Source organism: Falco rusticolus, chromosome 3 (genome assembly GCF_015220075.1).
Source record: "Falco rusticolus isolate bFalRus1 chromosome 3, bFalRus1.pri, whole genome shotgun sequence".
Taxonomy (NCBI): Eukaryota; Metazoa; Chordata; class Aves; order Falconiformes; family Falconidae; genus Falco; species Falco rusticolus.
Genome location: NC_051189.1, coordinates 96589146 through 96609700, shown reverse-complemented (window position 1 = coordinate 96609700; position 20555 = coordinate 96589146). Strand labels below are relative to the sequence as shown.

Here is a 20555-nt window from a genome sequence, read left to right as displayed (position 1 = left end):
CCTGTAAATAATTTGCTCCTCTTAGCAGAGAGCCTTTGGCTGCCTATGAAAGAGAAACCAGTTGTATACGAAGTGATATTCCACCTTACTTTCTTGGATATAGTGCAAGACTTAGAGCTGCCTTTTCTTGTTCAGTTACATGACTGCAATGTGGGTTGATTTTTTTGGGTTTGGTTGTTGTTTTGTTTTTTTTTTTTAAAGGAATGTATGTGACCATCATTCATTAACTGTGCAACATAATCTACCTCAGAGAGTAATACAATTTCCTCTGCTTTTCAGCTTCTCATTTTTCTCTACTTTAATGCAGTTGTGTAAGATTTTCCCCTCTCCAGAGGGCAGGCAATAATCAGGTTAGGTTGGTATCTTTATGACACTGACCTTAAAGTTCACTTAATTTTCTCTCTCATCTCCCCACCCCCCACCCCAGCCTTTCTTAAGTCCTTTCCGATTAATTTTTTACTATTGAATATCCCTCAAAAGAGAAACTGGACACAAATAAATCAATTTACATCAGAATTTATCAGTGTGAAAAATAAACATGCTGCTGCCCAGAAAATGCAGAAAGTTACTTTACTCTTTAGTATGAACTATGATCATTCATTTTCCTTCTTTCTATAAAGAACAAATTTAATATTGAAAAAGATTTGAAATACTAGTTCTGTTTCCTTTAAAGAAAATAAGTGAACACTTAATCCTCCTAAGATGAACACTTTTCCAAGTTTTGGAGATCACTACTTTATTTATACTGCATTTATGTACTGTAAAAAGTAAAAAAACAATTTGGTTTTCCTCCAAATAATTTGAACATGTGCAGCAACATTCATTGATCTAAGCCACATTATCTCCTGGAAATGTCCTCTTTTTATTTTATTTGTGTCTTTAGGGGTGCAAATTATACCCCAAACAGAGCTAGTGAGAGTTCTACAGAACTACAAGTTGCTTTCTCAATTTTTCAAGACCTCATGCTCCCCACAAACAAATGGCAATAAAGAGAGGAAGAAATGTCTGCAGCTGAGTGCTTAAAAAAAGAAAGAAAGAAAGAAAGAAAGAAGGAAAATAAAAAAGAAAATTTTCCCACAGGCAGCTGTATCTATACCAAGTATAGATATATATATACAAGTTATCTATACCAAGCAACCTGAATTTAGGATACTTGAAGTTCCCTTCTCCTCAAACAATTCTCTTCAGCACTAACATGCAGCACCTGCATTTTTAGAGGCTAGAAAACCAGAATTAGGTTCTGACAGCATGCATCTGCTAAAATAACATATTAGTTTATTTTACTTGCTATATTAGCAAAGATTTAGCCAGAGATGACTTATTGCAGAACACTCCACTTGGCATCTGCTAGACACACTGGAGACTGCCAAGGTTAGCTATGCAGGAATTTTCGCTGGATCCAACCTCTGTTCCAGGAGAATATTATTAAGATGAGGAATACATGCTTTGTAACGGGCATATGATGATCACAAGGGAACTGACAAATAAGATGCTCTTCTGAGATCACTTCGTTATCCCTCCAGTACAACTCTCAATGAAGCCCTAGGAAATGTATCATGTGAAAAAGATAAAGATAGTTCTAGATTTTCATAGAATTCTTCCAATTACCATAACAGAACTGCAGTTACAGGAAAGTCAGCGAGTAGGTCAGTAGCAGAATACGAATTCCTGAGCCATGAGATGGGAGAAGATGATGCTTTTCAAGTTCAGCGTTGCTGGTTTCTAAAGCTCAGGCTTTCACCTGGTCCATTAGTGTATAACGAAGTGGCACAACAAGGCTCTAGCTAATGCTCTCAGTAAGAGAGCAGCATCCAAAGAGATGTGGTATGGATAAACATTGAGCAAAGAAGTTGGTCCCTGTTTTGTAGTGTGGCCATGCACTGCTGTGCAGGGTGGTTCCTCACACCCCAAAGCATGAGACTTTTGGAGGAATGCAAGTTTATGTAGCAGATGTCTGTCAGGTTGTCCGTATTCTGGATAAAACACATTACCATTTAGTTTTGTTCTGGTTTTTAACAACTGAATTCCTTTCGTTCTTCAAACTGGTCTTTAACTGGTGTAATAAGCAGGCAGACCAGACCAGTTCCCATACAGACTGGAGACAAAGCTTCTTTCCCATCTTCTTTTAAGTCTCACGCATGAAGGTCTGTTGACTGCCGTCTGGTATCATTCCTAGACAGTGACATTTCTCCATGATAGCGGGGTTACACAGAGGCTCTATGTCCTCCCTGAATCAGCTAGGAATATGCTGGGAGGACTGGAATGCGCTGCTCAGGGACCGCAAGATTCTGTGAAGAGCGCCTGCAGTGATTCAGAGGGCTGCTTGCAGAGGGAGCTGGGACTAACCTTTCCATGCTGAGTGCCTGGTGATGCGTTTAATGTGCAACAAGGACCTTAAGAAAGTAATCTTATGTCAATAGGGCATGATCTGGAAAGTTCAGTAATGGACACTGGTAATTTACCTTGACAGGAAAGGCATTTCTTTTGCAGCCCGCTATATTATGTAAAAGAAATAAAACATATATATGTAATTGAAGAAGGTATTAGCAAGGTAGTATTTCAAACCCTGGTTTTTAAAATGTTCCTGCTTCCCTATTTTCATCTGTTTTACATATCCCAGATCTGTCATATCTGTAAAAAAGGAAATAAGCGTAAAAAATTCCTATCCTTTGGGAAAAATTGAGTTAGCATAATGTAATATTCTCTAGCTAGCCGTCAACAGCTATAACTGCTTAGCTGTAACAGCTTCCTGATCTGCTTTGAGGAACTCATTCCTGAGATTACATATTCTAACGATGATACCTATGCTGTGGGCCCCTAGAACCTCGTTTTTAAGTGGTAGATAACTTAAGCTCTGTTGCATTTTGACAGGTCTATGAATTATATACAATTAAACCCCTTTAACTGAATGCAGTGATTAATACGAGTCCAAGCTGTCCCTGTAGTCACATTTTCTTTACAACGCATCACCATTGAAGACCAAGGGCTTTTTCAAAGGAAAATTCCTGGGGAGCTCTCAATACCCTGCTGATATGAACTAGGTACACACCTCTAAGTTATAGCTCAAGGAGGTCTGCAAAAGTCACGTAAATTATCGCTGCATCTGGTAACACTCAGCCCACATATTCAGATTTTAATTTAAAGCTGTAAATCCTAGGAACAACCTTTTATTCATTTCTTTCTTTCGTTGCTCAAGCCATGGCAGCCCGTCTAAGAACACGGGGGGAAAAAAAGATCTGTTTTGTTAGTAGGATCTGTGTTGCCAGAAGGTAGCTTATGTTTCCCAGGTACCCAGGCTGGTCAGAACCAACCAACTTCTGATTTCTAACAGAAAACAAATGGCAGGTGCAAAGGAGGAGGCATGTTTAAACAGAGTATGAAAGCAGAGGTAGAAGAACAGAGCCAGTGGGGTAGGACGGAGTTAAACTCCATCCAGGGCCACCAGAAGAGAACCACACGCTGTTCTGGATGAGCAGGAAGACCACAGTCTCACTGGGCAAAAGGCTAAGGAAAGTTTGGGTCAGCATAAATGCGGTGAATTAGGTAACAGAGGATGGCTCCTTGGCCCAAGCATGGAAGGGAAGGAACACTGAGAACTCCTTCTTTGGTCAGACAGACTAACATGTTTAGAAACCAAGCTAAGGAAGCGTTTTTGTCTCAGCTTAACGCTGTCCCTGTGGGTAGCCCCATTTGTTTATTTTGCCTTGAACCTTCCAGCACCCCCTTTGCACAAATCATCTGGCCTTCAAACTCTCTGGTCCTGTCCTCTCCTCCACCACGGCCTCCCAGATCCTTCACAAAGCTCCAGGCCTATTCTATTTCAGCCCGCTTGTCATAAGCCTAACGAGCTATTTCAATAGCTTCCTCACACTTGAGAGTTACTGAGCTTGTAGTGCTTCCTCAACCTTACTTAAAAGGGACTGTTATTGGAAAACCTAATGCATTCAATATGACAAGGCTGGGTTTACAAATCTACTTGTCTGGTTTCTATTGACATTTAAAAACAATGTTAGTGACAAAAATGTAATTATTCCTAAATGATGGAAACAAGGAGCGAGGCGTACCGAATGAACTTTTTTTGAACCTCTATTCATTTCACTTCGGATTTTGGCAGAGGGTTTTGCTGGTTTCTATTTTATCCTAACCAGTTTATCCGTGTTCCAGGCTTTATATGTTCTGCGGCTGTAAAGTTTTCCTGTGGAATTCACCATCACCACAGAATTGTGCTGGAGAAACCCAGCATGCCTCTGAAAAATAAGAGAATTTTCTTGCACTCACATGTACAGATAAAGTTGAGAACATGCACTGAGCATATGCTGACATAGCTCGCGCTCCATCGTTTTCCAGGCTGCCTTAAATTGCAGTTCTGAAAGGTGTGAACTACCTCATCGATCTCAGTTGGTGCTGGAAGGATTCCCCTCTTCCAATCTGTAGAATCTGCTGATTTGTACTGTGTCATGGAAATTCGGCATTTTGGCTACCAAAGTCCCTGTTTTATTGCAGTCTAATACTTTGCTTCCTTTCTCCCAAATTTGTTAAAATCCACCCGTACAGCTGTCTCTTCCTCTCCAATTGCAGCGGGCACAAATTGAAATACAGGGAAACTCCATTTAAATGTCCATTTAAGAAAAAACTTTTAAGTTAAGGGTGATCAGACACTAGCACAGGTATCCCAGAGGGGGTGTGGAGTCTCCATCCTTGCAGATAAGTGGAACATGACTGGCCAAGGTCCTGGGAAGAGCTGTCCCTGCTTTGAGCAGTGGGTGGGCACTGTTTCCAGTGGTCTCTTCTCACCTCTGCCCTTCTGCAGCCAGGTGAATTCCCCCCCCACACACACCCCCTGAGAAAGATATTTGCTGTATTGTAACACTTTTTCTTCCTGCACTGTTCCACAGACCCCTCCAGCAACCACCTAGGGACCTAGCGAGCATACAGTGGTCAAGTCCACAGCTTACCCCACCGCAGCTGGAAAATGATACAGCAGCAAAGCCGTACGAAACCATGAAAGAAATTCTCCTGTCTATATGGAAGGGTGCTAAGAGTTTATCAGATTTGTCTGGGTAGGAGACAGAGAGCTGCAATGATGAGCATTGCCAGCTCTACAGCCTGAAAGAGTTCACAGAGGAAGAAAGCTAAAGGAACAAAGATGAGTTTGGTGCAGAAAGATTAGAGGAGACTCACAGATGTAGGAACAGTGATATATTGGCAAGGAATCTATGGGTTGGGGAGCTGTGTTTATGTCATACTATGACCTCCACAAACAGCTTTCTTGACTGGATGAATTTCTAGTTCTTCCTGCCTCTCAGTAAGGCAAAGCAATGCTGAAACTTGTGGAATGATAATGTAAGACACTTCATTGCCCACTTTTGAGTTCACGATGCCCACTCACAATCCATTCGTTCTACCACTGTTATGCTTCGCCTTAAACTCAGGTGGAATTTGTATCAGCTACTCAGCCAGGCTCTCCTTACAACAAACCAAAAGCAGCTGACATCTCAAAAGAACAAAGCTCCACTTCCCAAAATAAATATCTGAGACAGGTGGAATAAATACAGTTCTAGAAAAGGTTGTTTTGTGTCTAGATTTCCTTTAATATCAGTGGAGAACTTCTAGGGACCAAGAATTGCATAGTGAGCATTCTGATAAGATTATGGATTTATGGGACCAGTGCTTCCTATGATGGGGACTCACCTCGTTAGTGTCTCCCCTTACCCTCACGGTACAAACAAACACGGTGTTACAAGTTCAGTTACCTACTGGGATAAATGTTTTTAAGCTACCACACAACACTGGCTGTTTGGACTGAAACAAGGCAAACTGAAAAGCGTATCAGCAATTAAACACGTTAGTCCATCTAAGATGAGCCCTAACAAATGTTCTGGGGTCTCCTGTTGGCTGTTGCTGACAAAACGAGAACAAAGGCCGGTCGGCACATTTTCCAGCATCCTCCAAGAATAAGCACAGGCATCAGAAAGTGTTTTAGAGTCACCGTCACAAGCTTCACAGTAGACCAAAGGAAATTCAAGATATACTTCATTAACAACTGGAAACGAACTGGGGGGGGGGGTGGGGGGGTGGCAGGGGGGGGTGTGAGGGTGCGGGGTGTGTGTGCAGAAATCAGTCTGCAGAACCATGAAGAAATGAAAGCTACCTGTGAGATGCCATGACAGCAAAAGTTCCCAAATTGAATGAAGCATGAAAATTGCTAGAAGAGTAGGACACACGTGGGAGTCAGAAATCTTTTTGCCTAAGTTTGTCTCCGGTGCACTGAAATGACTCCGGCAAATCTTTTATATGCTTCGTGCCTTTGTTTCCACACCTGTAATTCAGATTACAGTTAACCTGCAACATTTACCCCACAAGGACAGAGAAAGGCTTGAAGGTTTTATGAGATCCAAGACATAGTTTAGGGAATACAATTATTAAAGACGTGAGCACCTGGGAGGTGATCAATAACCCCTCTGAAGAGTATTTCAAAGCCGGGAAGGGCAGTCTCCAGGCACGGGCCAGAACTGCAGCAGTGTGTCCCCAGGCTAACCGCTTCACAGAGCCTGGCACCGCTCTTCCCTTCCAGAAGCACACACAGGACTACTTGCAATGTCATGCTATTAATCAATGCCTACGTGCAAAACAAACAAAACCAAACCCAAACTGCATCCAGACTTCACACAGCTGCAACTTCTTCCACCTGAACCACCAAGGTCCAATATAACCTTAGGTAGGAACAAGTGTTCCAGGGATAACTAATAACTAATCCATAGGATAATACAGTGCAAGGGAATCAAACCGCCCACAGGCGCTGGGACTCAGGAACTCAGCCTCACCAAGAAACGATGCACCATGAACAAGCCAGTCCCAGAAAGCATTAAAGGTGATGCAAGGAAATGTGTATTGCTGCACAATTAATTTACATCCCCACCTGTTCAAACCTCCTCCGTATACAAAAAATAACGTGAAAAATAAGGTCACACTGTTACTACGATATGAAATGTTAGGTAATAGTGTTCTTAAACTGGTCTAGAAGACTCATTTCCTTAAAGACTCTGTTCAAGCACAAAGCTGTCAGCAGCATTAGCATTAACTAATGACAGCAGGAATTTCGTCCCATTCGTAACAGGCTGTCACGTTTTTGCTATCTGTGAGAAGCTGATTTAGTTAATCCATGGGAAATATAAGAAAGTTACTGGAATTAGTGAGGGTGCATATGTTTCTGGGTTTCTAGGAAGGCTGAAGTATGAGAATTTCACAGATGTGGGAACTTTTGATAGCATTCCAGTTGAAACAAACTTGCAACAAACTCTGTGGAGAGGTTCATTCAACAGGATGAGCTAACCAAGGAAACAGTCATTTCTGGCTGGTTGCATGGATATTAGCAGCAGCTGTGAACTCAGTAAACAGCTCTGTTTTCTGGTTGTCAAAGAGCTGCTAAAGCAGATGTGAAACTCATAAAAAATAGGTCACAAACAGAGAACATGCAAGGGAATGCATCGGTATCGGCGTGATCTGAAAATAAGCAATGCTGGAACGTATCGGGAGCATTTATAACCCCAAAGTGTACCCAACACAGAGCTGCACCCAACAACAGGCTGCTTCATGCAATTCTTTTGACAGGACCTTCCACAGACAGCCCTGTCTGCCTGAACAAGGGTGCGGTGCTTCCAGCAGCCGAACGCCAGACAGAAGAAAAGGTACATGAATTGCACTCTGCTTCCCTTCGAATTAAGGTTTCTGAGAGAGGCTTTCATTCCCATCTTTTTTTCCTTAAACTCTATAATGAACCCAGACTGAGGGTATCGCAATGAGCTAAACATGGAATTTGCCACTACAAACAGATGACAAGCTCGCTGTGTTGGATAGGCAGCCCTCCTGCAAGAGCCATTCCTCCTTGGACAAGAATTGTGGCCAACATGGTGATTATATTCCCTTCCCCCCCCCCCCCCTTCCCTTTTTAAAAGCCCACAGGACCAAATTCCTTGAAATTCCCCCATGCGGAGATTCACTTGGATCTACTTCTAGGACTCTTTCAGCATTTAAAACACTCAGCTTCCTTTATTACCAGGTACAAAAAGGAACAAGTTTTAACTCCAAAGGGTACAGGTTAAGAAAAATAACGTACTTGGGCTATAACAGGACTGAACAAGGAACATACGTGCCCTGCCATTCTCCTGGCAAGCCTCCGTGGCTGGCCTTCACAACGCAGGTGGGAGACTGTCTTTGGCCAAACGCCTTCAACAAGCCGAGTCTAAGCACCATAGCCTGAAGCAGGATCAAACACCTCCCACATCAGCCAGTTGCAAGGCGAGGACAGATGCTTTCCCTTGTCTGGTTGCTTCTACTTCCATTACAACAGCAAGTTTTATCCTTCCAAGACCTGATGACACTGCAGAATTAAGCATTAATAAAAAGAAGGGTCTAGTCACACACATGAAAAAGCACTATCTGTGTAGTTAGTCTATGTGTGTTAAGGTCAACTCACACATTTAACTGAGAAAACAGGTCTCTGCTAAGTATTCAGCAACTATATCCCTTCATTTAAGAAGCAGTGGGCCAAAAACAACATTTAACACAAAAACATAGAAGAGACTTCACATTATTGTTTCAAACCAGCAACCAGGCTCCCAAACCCTGTTTTTTCTCCTTCAGAGGAGCCGCGGGGTGCACAGGGGAAGGCTCATATCCAACTTAAAAGACACCCTTTGCGGCTTACATTCGGCTGGAAGCTTTTGCTGAGGCAAATTTAGGTTTATTTTAGCACAGATTTCTTATACCCCAGAATCTAGGGTGGAATTTGGTAGCTGATTATCACATTAAAAGTGGAAAGATAACTATTAATAATCGATTATGTTTAAGTGACAATACTTGAAGGTGCTTTTTTTTTTTTTTCCTTAAGCTAGTGGCCTTACTATTATTGTTCAAATAAGCAGTAACTCAAAAATGCTCGTATTTTCTACTGCTACAGGTGTGAATCTTGGAGGCTGAAGCATAATGCTGCAACTATGTTCTTCTGAAGAACAGCCTTCTAGAAAAGGTGGCTGCAGAGAGAGGACAAAAAGCTGTTCCTTTCCTATGAGGACATAAATGGATTGTTTCATTCTTTGAGAAGAAATCAGGCTACATACTTGCACTCAGTTCTTGGCCAGATTGTTCCCTCCCCTCCTCGTGGGGCAGCACATTAAATGCATTTGGCTGTTGTTCTTTGGCTGCCGGGGGTGCTTTCATCCCACTGGCGATGTGAGTTTGCGAAGTAGCACGGGTGCACAGGGACAGGAGCAGGTTTAAACTTTTGCTGACAAACCATTTGAGAAGATATTTTCTGTCCCTACAGGTTGCAGTTCATGGGTAAGCTGTCACTTCCAAAAACAGAGCAATATGCATTTTTACCAAGTAAATATAACACAGACAAATTAGATGGTAACCATTTCAGAAAACTTGGCAGGACTTCAGTTTACGCAATGCTTTCCAAATGTTCCATATTTGCAGAATAAAGATGAAAACTCTGATCTTTGTAGTTTGAACTTGTCTATTTGGTTTACTGTTCCTTTTTGGCCCGAACAGAACTTTTATGTATATGAATGCTGATTTAATCCAGCAAACCCAAATAAATCCCAATGCAAACACGGGACTGTGGGCTCTCAAGGTCTGCCTCAGAATACGGGGCTTCTGACATTTGATCTCTGGTTTCTCAAGTTGCTTTGAGATGCATTTGGGCTGGACTCAAAATAAATTCCATAAACTTCTTCCCTGGATTTTTATTGACTTAGTGACAGAGAAATCTCTCCTCAAAGACAACTCATCAGCTGTTAGTCATCAGATCCTCAGTTACAGTCAGACACCGAGTTACCTTTTGTACTGTAACCTGTTGATAGATTGTTCAAACTGGTGCTTACCCCAAATTTCCACTAGCTGCAGCGTGTTTTAAAAATTTGAAATGGCTTACTTCAACTTGCCTGCAATGATCTCGGTACATCTAGTAGGAAGCATAAGGAAGTGAATGATTAATCATATTCTTCCTAGTAATTTAGAAGTGTTGATGAACACCAGGAAACATTGTAATGAGTACTGAAAAAAAAAAATGAAGGCAATACATCGGAAATCTTATTGTTGCTTTCAATAGAAGCAAAGTAATTAAGTCTGTTAATAAGGCATTACCTTTTAAAAAATAAATAACAATAGATACATTTCATGCACGGTCCCTATTGGTGTGCAAAAACTGTAAGCTGAGCACACATGACTACAGCACACAATCATTCATCATCACTGAAACCCCAGCAGCTTTATTTTCAAAATTGGCGATGAACATAGACATACACACAGTCAAACAATTTCTCTTCAACAGAGACACCTTTCAGCCTTTCCTTTACTAAGCAGCTCCGTACCTCAAGTGCTTACTTTGGTGAAATAAGCAGAAATTATATTTCTGTTTTTCACTGTCATCTTGAACTAAGAGACTGTGTGAGGCACTGCCTTCGTTCTGTGAGGTGGTTCACACAATCTTTTGGACAGATCAGAGGGGAAAGTTGCACCTTTGCACATTGGGGAGGAAAAAAAAGCACGCCACATAGTTCATTCAATTATTTTTATAGCCCTATAAGCTGTTAATTACATACACCAAGAAGCTGGGAATTAAGGTTGAGGATTTTCAAATGATTCAAAGAGATTTTGTTGCTCTATTCACACTGTATTGATTTCAACCCCATATTTTATAGAATTTCTTGGCTAAATAGCTGTACAAAGTCTCATGTCCAACATGGATGGCAGATTTCCACAGATCTGAACAAACAGTCTATGCATTAGAGTGCTAACAGGAAAACTGGAAAGTCAGAGCATCAGGAGAAAAACAGATCTTTTTCTTCACAAATGCTCAAAAATTAAGTAGGAAGGCTCTACTGTTACCCTCTCCGGTGTCTGTGGTCTTGTATAGAGATAGTATTAAAAAAAAATAAAAGACACAAAACCATTCTTTAAGGCCAATAGTTGTCTATTTTATTTAAAGCCTCCATCAAAACACTTTAGAAACTGGTAACAAACTGAACATTTCTCTACAAAAATTCTGGCAAACTGGGAAGAAAAAGCCTCAGGTGGGACAATTATTACTATTATTTTAATGCCAAAGTTCCTAATTGGAAACATCACTACCAACACACGGGCTTACAGAAGGAAGTTCAGCGTATTCAGCTGCATTGGCTGCAGAACCGAAGCCTACTAAGCCTAAAGCTGAAGCACAAATTGGATGTGATGGGATTCTCTCAGGGCTTACCTTCAGGGGCAGAACACCAAAGGACCTCATAACCACGGTGCTGAAAGGCATTCAGCCTGAGATATAAATATCTGCCCTGTGTAGGTAGTCACATAGCAAGTCAGTGTTTAAGAGGGTTAAGTATACAATGAGTAACTAGTAAATCTGCTGTTAGTTCAGAAGCGGAAAACTGAAAAGGATCAAAGAAATAATCTTTTTTAACTGTAAACTATAAATTTATGCTAAGTTCATTTGAAGCTATAAATTAAGAAATTGTTCAGAGTTCTGTGAAATTTATTGTCATAGCTGAATTGGGTACTAAACCCCTGCAAAAACACCACAGTTGAAAATAAATTTGATGTGAAAGCCATGGTGTCCATGTCAAGACCAGAGCCAGAATACTGGGAGACTTTTCAGAGGAGCATACATTGAGATGAAAATAAAAACAAAAGCCATACTAAGCAGCATTAAGAACACCCCCACCAAGCATCCCACCCACCCTCCAGCATCGCTTTTCATTCTTTGCAGAGGTGAATGCTCCCCTTTCCAGAAAAACACATGCACAGGTTGTTCACACTGATTATAACAACTTATAAGCCTGTTAAGGATTAAAATAAAGAAAAACAAATGGCCAGGACAGTAGTTGGACATTTGAAACAGCTCCCTGCTCTTCTACAGCTCTCCTATATAAATCGTCCAATCTCTTTGTTTCACTGTCATATCATAACCTGTTGGTCACAGGGCTTCCCACGTCATGTTAGCAGCTGTCAAGTTTGATGAAGTTCAGTGTCAGGGACAGAGAAGCACCTACCCCACCAGACGAGAGAGTGTCTGTGTGCGGCCATCCCCGCATGAGCTCGTAGAAGATGAAAGAAACCTCAAAGAGCAACGGTGGAAAAAAGAAAACACCCTCTACCTTGTATAAAGGCAACAGATTTATACAAACACACACACACGTATATATAAAATGAAGATTTGCATCTTTCTTATCGCTCTTAATAACTTATTAAGACCTTGCGTTTGAGGGAGATGATCAGGTAAAAGCGACCCTGACATTATGGGGAAATAATTCTATTATTTGTGAACTATCAGGCACCCATTTCTTTTTGTCCTTTCCTCCACACTCTTCCCTGCACAGCACCATTGCTCTGACACAGTACCTTTACCAGGCAACTTCCAGCCTTCTTCAAGATTAAGCACAAAAAACTCCAGCTGCAGCGTCTGAATAAAATCCGAGGGCAACAATAAGTCATTTCCTCATTGCAGTTTCTGCATTTGCTAAAACAAATTACTAAAACCCAAAATAAAGCACAAGGTGAAAGTGGTTACGCTGTGAGAGTGTAACAGGCAGATGTGTTGCTGCTCTGAATGTCTACACAGACAGAGAAGATTTTTAAGCTGCAGATAAAGATGAAGTGTTGTGCCTGATGGGTTCCACAGCAATATGCCAACAGGAAAAAGAAATCATAATCCAAATGGCTGGGATGCTACAAACATCACCACAAGGCTTAGCATGCGGCAAGAGGACAAGCTAAATAAAATTTCCAGGAAGACATATATAGACACATCAAATTACTTTAGAGAAAGTATCTTAATTCTGAAAGTGAATAACTAGCAGTCCAAAGAGGGTCTTTGGTCCTCTGAGTAAAGAGCGATCAGAGATGCTGTCTGCGCCCTCCTGGGCAAGCCCCAGCTCAGGCCCGCAGCTGCCATCCTGCACTCCTGCTCTGCAGACCACAGCAGCGATGGCAGAGGTGGCCAAAGCAGCAGAAAATGCCAGCGGGGGACGCATAGCTGAAACTATTATGGTATATATGTGCGTGTTCCCATGTCATCTCTTCAGTGCATGAGGAGACAACACAGGGTCAGTCACACATGTTGCTTCTTACTGCATCAGCTGTACTCACAGCCGCAGAACTGGGGAAAAAAATACTAATTATACATGGAGGGGACAGCCCAGAAAGGACATTTTCAGTTGTCCCATGAGACTTTTAGCTCAGCCTGGGAGCTGTAGGTTGGGCTGCTTACTGTCTTCCCATCTCCTCTGGCTTCAGCAACAGCCTGTTGCCAACATTCTTCCATACTGCACATCCTTCCCAAGGATCAAGGGCCTCTGCCCGAGCTGAAGGGAGCAGCCTGCAAATGAGGTCTACCTTCCCACGGACACCTAGCACTGCAGGGCAGCTAAGAGCAGGAGGAACTGAGGAGTGGCAGATAATATTATTTGTAGCTGTAACCCTTCCCTTCTCAGCACTGGTACATCACAGATTTATACGGACTGGGTTTTCCGTCCTGAAAGAGCAGGAGTGACTTGTCAGAACACCCTGAAGCCCAATTATAATGCAATTAACATCCTCACCGCTATCCCCGTGCAAGGCAAAGCAGATCTTCGAGGCAGACACACCAACCTGACGTCTGCTGACCCCGAGTGAGGGAACATTCTTCCCCTCACAGCACAGAGATGCTTCTGTTTCATGAGAGACACAGTCAGTTGAATTGCCTGAAAGACTTGTGGTCAGCGTTTTGAATGCTCAGCCCGGACAGTGGGGACTGGAACAACCTGGAGCATACCCACTCAGCCCTGAGGTTCCCATTACTTACAAGAGACGTGAAGTCCAAGGAAAGTGGCACATAAAAGGTAGGCGTTGTTGTAACCTTACTATGAGAAACCTTGTTGAAACTGATATCAATGCAGAAAAAAAAATAATTCAGGATTTCCTTTTCAACATGCTAGAGACTAATTGGACAGAGCCAGCCTTATTCAAGCCCTAAGCCACACTTTATGGCACCTGAGGGATATAGATTCACTTTAATTTTATTAGGTAGTTATTTGAAATAAGGTGATTGTGGAAGAGGCTTTATCTAGGCATAAAAACTCAGCTATTTTTGCCTCCAATATAAAATGTTTCTGTAAGGATGCCAGCCTGAAAAAAAATCCTACGCTATAATAAACGTAGAAGTGCTCCCAATGATTTCATAAGTGCATGCTGCAGGCGTTCAGAGTAGATAAAATCACTACATGTCACACTGGCATCGATGTGGTACTTGCATCCACTTTGGTGCAGCAAGCTGTGAAATTTAGCTAAATTAGAGGGAATACAGGAAGGGGCAGTAAAGACCAAAAGGGTTTGCAAAACATTAATGAAAAGGAAAGGTTAAAACAATTGTTTGTCTAGTCAGAGAAAGCCTACTAAGCCTAAAGCTGAAGCTTTAGTCATGATAGATGATAACAGGTTCCCAAGATATAACAAGGTGGTTCTTTTAAACAAGGGAAGACTTTGCATGACCTTTCATTCATGTACTACTTTGAACGTGATTTTAAGGAAAGAGGATTTAGTTAGAAAGGCTTCCCCCCTAATATTTAACTGCAGGTATAATTAAACAGTAGGCTCAGATCCTCAGCAGGTCATGGTACCCTTGTTGGTGGGTTTTAAGTTTGGAATCCACCTGTCAGGAGAGTTTAAGTACAGATCCTGCCTAAAAGCAGGTGACATACAAGACGACTTCCCGAAGGGCACTCTGGTCTTGCCTTTCAGCGGTGCTTTGGAACTTGGATGGATGTCAAATTGGCAATTAGCATCCAGGTCCTTCTTTCTCTATTTAGGGAGCTGGCCTCTCAAGCATTTCAGCTCCATTAGTAGGTAACACTCTCGGCACAAAACAAACATGTTTCACGCAAAAAGCAGTGTTCTTTAATGTGGTCGTTTTGCCCTTGGCCACATGCCACAGCCCAAGCGATGCAGCATCACCGGAGCCTCCCTGTGCCAGCCACCCGTTGGCTTTTCCATGGGTGTTGATGCTGCGAGTGTGAAAAGGGGCAGAGAGCCAGCTCTGTGTGAGCCAGACCCTGGGGCACCCACCCCCTGGGCCATGGGGTGACGGGTGGCACCAAGGGGAGCAACATCTCATACACACTGCCCTGGGTGCTGCAGGGGTTGAGATGCACCAAGCCACCCAAGTGCAATTAAAAAAAGAAATCATTTTTTGTTTAAATTACCAAAATTTTAAAAAAGGAAGTTCCTTTCAGGTGGGCTTAACGGCAGTTGGTTCCCCGCCGCGATACAGCGTTGCTGTGGGGGGAGCCTGCAGCCGAGCCGCTGAGCCCCCTGCAGCGCCAGCGCGACGCCCCCCGGCCCCTGCGCAGCTCCCGCCGCCGGGGCAGCGCGCCCCCTGGCGGCCACGGACCGCCACTGCAGGAGCGAGCGGCCCCACCACCCCGGGGCGGGAGCGAGTCCCAGCGCTGCCCCCAGTGAGCGGCGAGGGGCAAAGATGGGGCTAAACTGGCCAAAGTGGGGCTGGGGGGAGGGAACCAGACAAAACGCCTGAGCCGCCGCTCCCCACAAATGGAAACTATCACCGGCCGGCGGCAGCGGGCGCGCAGATCCGCGGCGGGAGGGGGCGGAGGGAGGAGAGGGAGCGATCCCGTTCCCACGGCGGGGGGAGGGGCAGCCCCTGCCCGCAGGGACCCCGCGCCCGGCAGGGCAGGAGGGGAGCGGAGCGGGACGGGCTGCGGGCGCCGGAGCGGTGCTGTGGGGAGCCAAGCCCGGGGGGGGGGTCACCCCGCATGGCCGGGCGCGGGGGGAGGGGGCATTACTTTCTGGTTCGACGGAGCAGGTGTAGCAGAGCTGCTGCACCCCCTGTCGGACCCGCACAGACCCCAACGCTAAAGCCCCCCCCCCCTTCCCGGCAGCCGAGTTCACCTGCCTGTCCTCTCCCATCGGGGACCAACACCTCAGCTCCCCTCCCCCACCCCCAGGCTCCCGGCAGAGTGGTTCTCCAACCCTATCCTGCTACTGTAAAGCTTTAATCTAACAGACTAAATATTACAAGATTTCATTATAATCTGCTGGGACCTGTTGCTGTAAAGTGACTTTGACAATATCAAAACACCAGGAAAACTCGTGGAACAAAGTTAGAAACAGATAGTCACAATGAATGCTTCAATCTAAAGCTTCCACTCTAATCTTTCAATAATTGAAATTCAGCTCGGGCTGGTTTATCATTTCATATTTACGCGCATTTGAAAGCCACCAGGTGCTTGCTTCTGCTGCGGAACCATTCCCACACCTGCCCGTGCTTTCTCCTCTCTCCCTGCTGGGTTTCTCGGTTGGACCCCCACACGTCCTGCCTCGATATTGTGGGAGGGATGGGGGTTTGGTCACTTTGGCACTGGAGGTGTTTCTCCCCTCCCCCGGGTCACATCACATGCCTGTCTGTGATCTTGCAGCTAGTTGTCTTCTGTTAACGACTCCCAGGGAGCTGGAGGTGTGAGTCTACCAGTAAAACCTGAACATGATCATCCCCCTGTTACGTGAGAGAGCAGAGCTTCCCTGCAATTTAATTTAATTTAAAAAAACAAGCACAAACCTCACTGAACATTTGCCCACCGATTACTCTAGAGATGGTTCAGCCACACCAACTTCCTACAAGAGATTCGAGGACAGCAGAATAAATTGATACAAAAAACTCTATTGACATCCAAATTCCAACCCCTAGGAGGTCCCTTAACAGAAGGAAAAGTTACTGGTTAACCAGCCCTATGTGGAGAGAAAGGAACACACACAAAAACCACAAGTCCACTCCAACCGGCACAGGGGACTGCAAGCACCAAAACATTTCGGCTTCCTGCTCTGGCAGCATCTTTGTCTCGCCAAGCCAAGTCCCCCCCTCACCATCCTCACTCCTGTAGATCCAAGATTCAAGAAAACATATCCAGAATATCCAACAGTATTTGTTTCGCTTAGGAAATAGAGAGATCCTTCAAAACCGTTCGCATCTCCTGTTTAATTTCTCTGGTTAAAGCAGTCTCTTTTCATGGTTGTAACCATATCAAGCTAAGCTGCCTATATAACCCCATTATAAAGGGGTACGGGGGGTCCTGTTCCCACCCCCACCCCTGGAGGATCACATGAGAACCAGGGAGCTGGTTCTTACAGCTGCAAGGTAGGAGATTCCAGCCTACATTTCATGCTTTCAGCACCGCAGCTGCAACCCCCGGTTTGCAAAGTTCACTTCTTACAAACCCTGTGCAACAATCCCACCTCACCCCCTCTTTTCAAGGTCTCCCCAAAGAACGTGTGTGTGAGAATCTGCCTACGTACAACTTAGGATCAATCAAACTGTGAATTTTTCTATTCAAGAATACCTGTACCCCACCATTTCCCAACTCCCAATTTACTTTGCACCCTTTCTGTGGAGTGCTGCTTGCGTGCCTGCCATAACAAAGGGGCCCTTTTTAAGTGCAGAGCCAGCCAAAGGTTGTTTATAGACAAACCCATCTGGCAAAGTAGATACCCCCTTCATTTTGGAGCTCACTTGCAGTCTCTGAATTCTAAAGAGCGCTCAAAAGCAGCAAGAAAGCCAAGATGAGAAAAACCATCCAGATGTTGTATCATATAACTTGAATCTGTGTATTTCTTATACTGCCAAGACACAGGTTCTGAAAATCTTAGAGCCTATGGGTTTACTTGCTTTCACAACCATTTGTCTACCAAGAACCGTAAATCCAGAGTGGCCACCTCCTTGCAGCCCTGAAGGACACTGCACTTAAGCTTAACTGGGAGATCCTTACTATATCAGCACTACTACTAGGAGCCCAAAAAGCCTAAAGAACTATCCATCCAGGGAAAAACCAGAGCTGCAGCCTGCTCAGATGTGGGAAGTTAAGGAATCCAATGGCACAATATACAAAACTGGATGACGGCAGCTTGATCAACACCCAGGCAGGAACTCCATCAGGACTTTGAGGGGAAAACAGATGCCAACACGTGAATAGCCAAGAGATGTCCTTTTATAACCAAAGTCAGGTCCCACTGATGTTAGTTTGACAGAGTAGGCACAGCTGTCTTGGCATCGAGTGCCAGATACCTACAGCATTCCTTCATCTTTAAGTCTTCGATAAATGACAAACACCCAGCCACATAGCTGTCAACTTTTTACAATTTACAGGCCTCGGCATTTAACAGAGGTGCTGACTCCTGCAGAGTAGATTTAAGCCCCATGACAAGAATCTTGCTCCTCTTATTTACATTTAGCAGATCCTTTAGAAAACACTCCAAGGCCTTCAGAAGTCCACAGACCACAAGTTAAATACTTTCCCAGACAGAAGTACATGCTTCATAGGCTGGAGAACCTAGCACAACCAGGCAGGCAGCCAGAGAGTCTTCAGACTCTTTGTGTGTGTGTGTGTGTGTGTGTGTGTGACTGGCATCCCTTTATTTATTTATACGAGATGCTCTTGGGACAGAATGGGGAGGATTTACAGAGATGTCAAGTATCTGGCCAACTCTTCCCATCATCTGGGCATCATGCTGGCATAGCGCCCTGCAGAAAGCACCAGAGCACCCACCTGTCTGCATGCATCCTTTGTGAGCAGTAGATTGCCATTCAGTGCAGAATATACCCCAGGCAGATTAATGAGATCTTCGTAGGTGATGCTCAGGGGGTGTTGTACTGTCATTCTGCAAATGAATCCTTGTGATGTCATGGATGCTAGTCATTTATGTCTGCCTTAGTGTATCAATATTCATGCCTGTATGCCTGAATATGAAATGCAGGCAGATGTATATAACACTTACCAAAGTACCTACTGCTTTAGGAGAGGTATAAACAGATAAGTGACGGAAACAATTAGTTTGGAGTTTATGTGCATCTCTTTAGGCTGTTCACGTGCCCTGTGAGACCACGCTGTGAGAAGCAGTTCTGTAGACTGAAGTGCGTGCCCTCATTATTCTAGCTGGAGTCCAGTGTGTACTTGTGCTCACCTCAGTGCCCTGCAGAACTACTTCGTTCTGCTCCACAGGTACATATTGAAGCTATTTCCAAACTCTTTATTGCAGGAACTCGTGTGACAAGGGACTGGATGAGAAGGACAGGACAGACAAACCAGGTTGTTCTACATTCTGCACAATACAGAACAGCATCTGTCTTCTTCCCTCCTGACACATAGAATAATTGCTGGGATGGAATTAAAATAAAAACCCATGAATGTCAAACAATGTGAAAACTGTCACCATTTGCCTCACACAAATATCTTGTAACTTAAGGAAATCTCAGAAGTAAACTTCAAACAGAAAAAAGTGATTCTACTGCTGTAACAATTTGTTTCCATCTTCAGGTCCTGTTCATAGTAGCCAGTTCCTTGAAGACTGGATAACTGGATTTCTCTGGATATAAGTCTTCGCAGTCCACTGCTTTCCTCTTCCTTTGCCCTCGTACTCAGAGTGTTGCTCCTTCTCTAGGTAGTCCCAAAGCACCCACGCACTTTCTGCCTGAGCAGCTTGCAGCACTTGTCTCACACAGAGGACAGACAGAACATCTTTCTCCTTCCCTCTGTCAGGGCATGTTACTCAGCAATACCCTTTGGCTGAAGACAGCAGCCTTGCAGCCAAACCCTGATTTATGTAAGACTTGGCTAATAGTTTGAAAATGCTTTTTCCTTGAAAAGTTCCTTATACAGTGCACGTCTGCTATCTCAGCTCCTACATGTTCAGCAGAATAATACCAAAATGCAAATTCTGTTCAGAAATTGAACGTGTTGCTGCTGCAGACAGAGAGTGTGTCATCTTCTGGGAAAGGATAGCCACTCTTCCCGAAGGGAAAGCAGTTCCTGGACGACACAGTGGAGCAGAAACTTCATGCCCACATGTGCCCCATACACACAGCTTGGCTGGGACATTGGAAAGAGTCCCTGAGAAATACCATGACAACCCATGAAGTAACAAGTCACGTTTTCTAAAGCACAGTGAACTACTGCCAGCTTTTTTTATATGGTTGGTCATCTTAAGTGTTTCAGCATTAAGTCATTTTGAGTTGGACAAGCAAAGTACACTTGCACGTTTACAAATTAGAAAGCTAATTTGTACTTTGTTCACAAACAAAAGCAGTAGTTTCCCACTACAGGAATCTCTCTTATGCATTTAGAGATGAATACACAAGAGAACACCTGCTATTTCAGGACCACAAATCGCAAACTCTGTCACTGGGATGAAGGAAAGATCCCTCAGAACCTGACCCCAGCATTGGCAGAGACTTCAAGGCTGCACCAAAAAAACTCTTTTGGTCTCCCACATTTCTTCATCCAGAACCCGGTCCCTGAAGATCTGCCAATACAGGGCACACAGCGGTCCCTGTTTAGTAAGTGCTGAGCAGGTAATAGAATGTAAAACTGACTGAAGACATAATAAAAGCTCTCTAAATGCCAATCATCCAGCCTGTATTACAATTTCTTCAACTATGACTCCAGGGCTACGGCTATAGGGTAGCCTTGAGTGATGCTCAAGGTCTGTGCATGGTGCTAGCCACAACAGGCTAAAATCCA

General features: G+C 43.9%; 1 long non-coding RNA gene across 1 annotated transcript; it reads right to left on the bottom strand.

Annotated features, from left to right (window-relative positions):
* Nucleotides 1-8021: 8021 nt before the first annotated feature.
* Nucleotides 8022-11326, bottom strand: LOC119145147. Its single transcript, XR_005103312.1, has 2 exons — nt 11258-11326; nt 8022-8380 (listed from the first exon to the last, which is right to left on the bottom strand). It is a non-coding gene; the product is annotated as an uncharacterized LOC119145147 (long non-coding RNA).
* Nucleotides 11327-20555: the final 9229 nt, after the last annotated feature.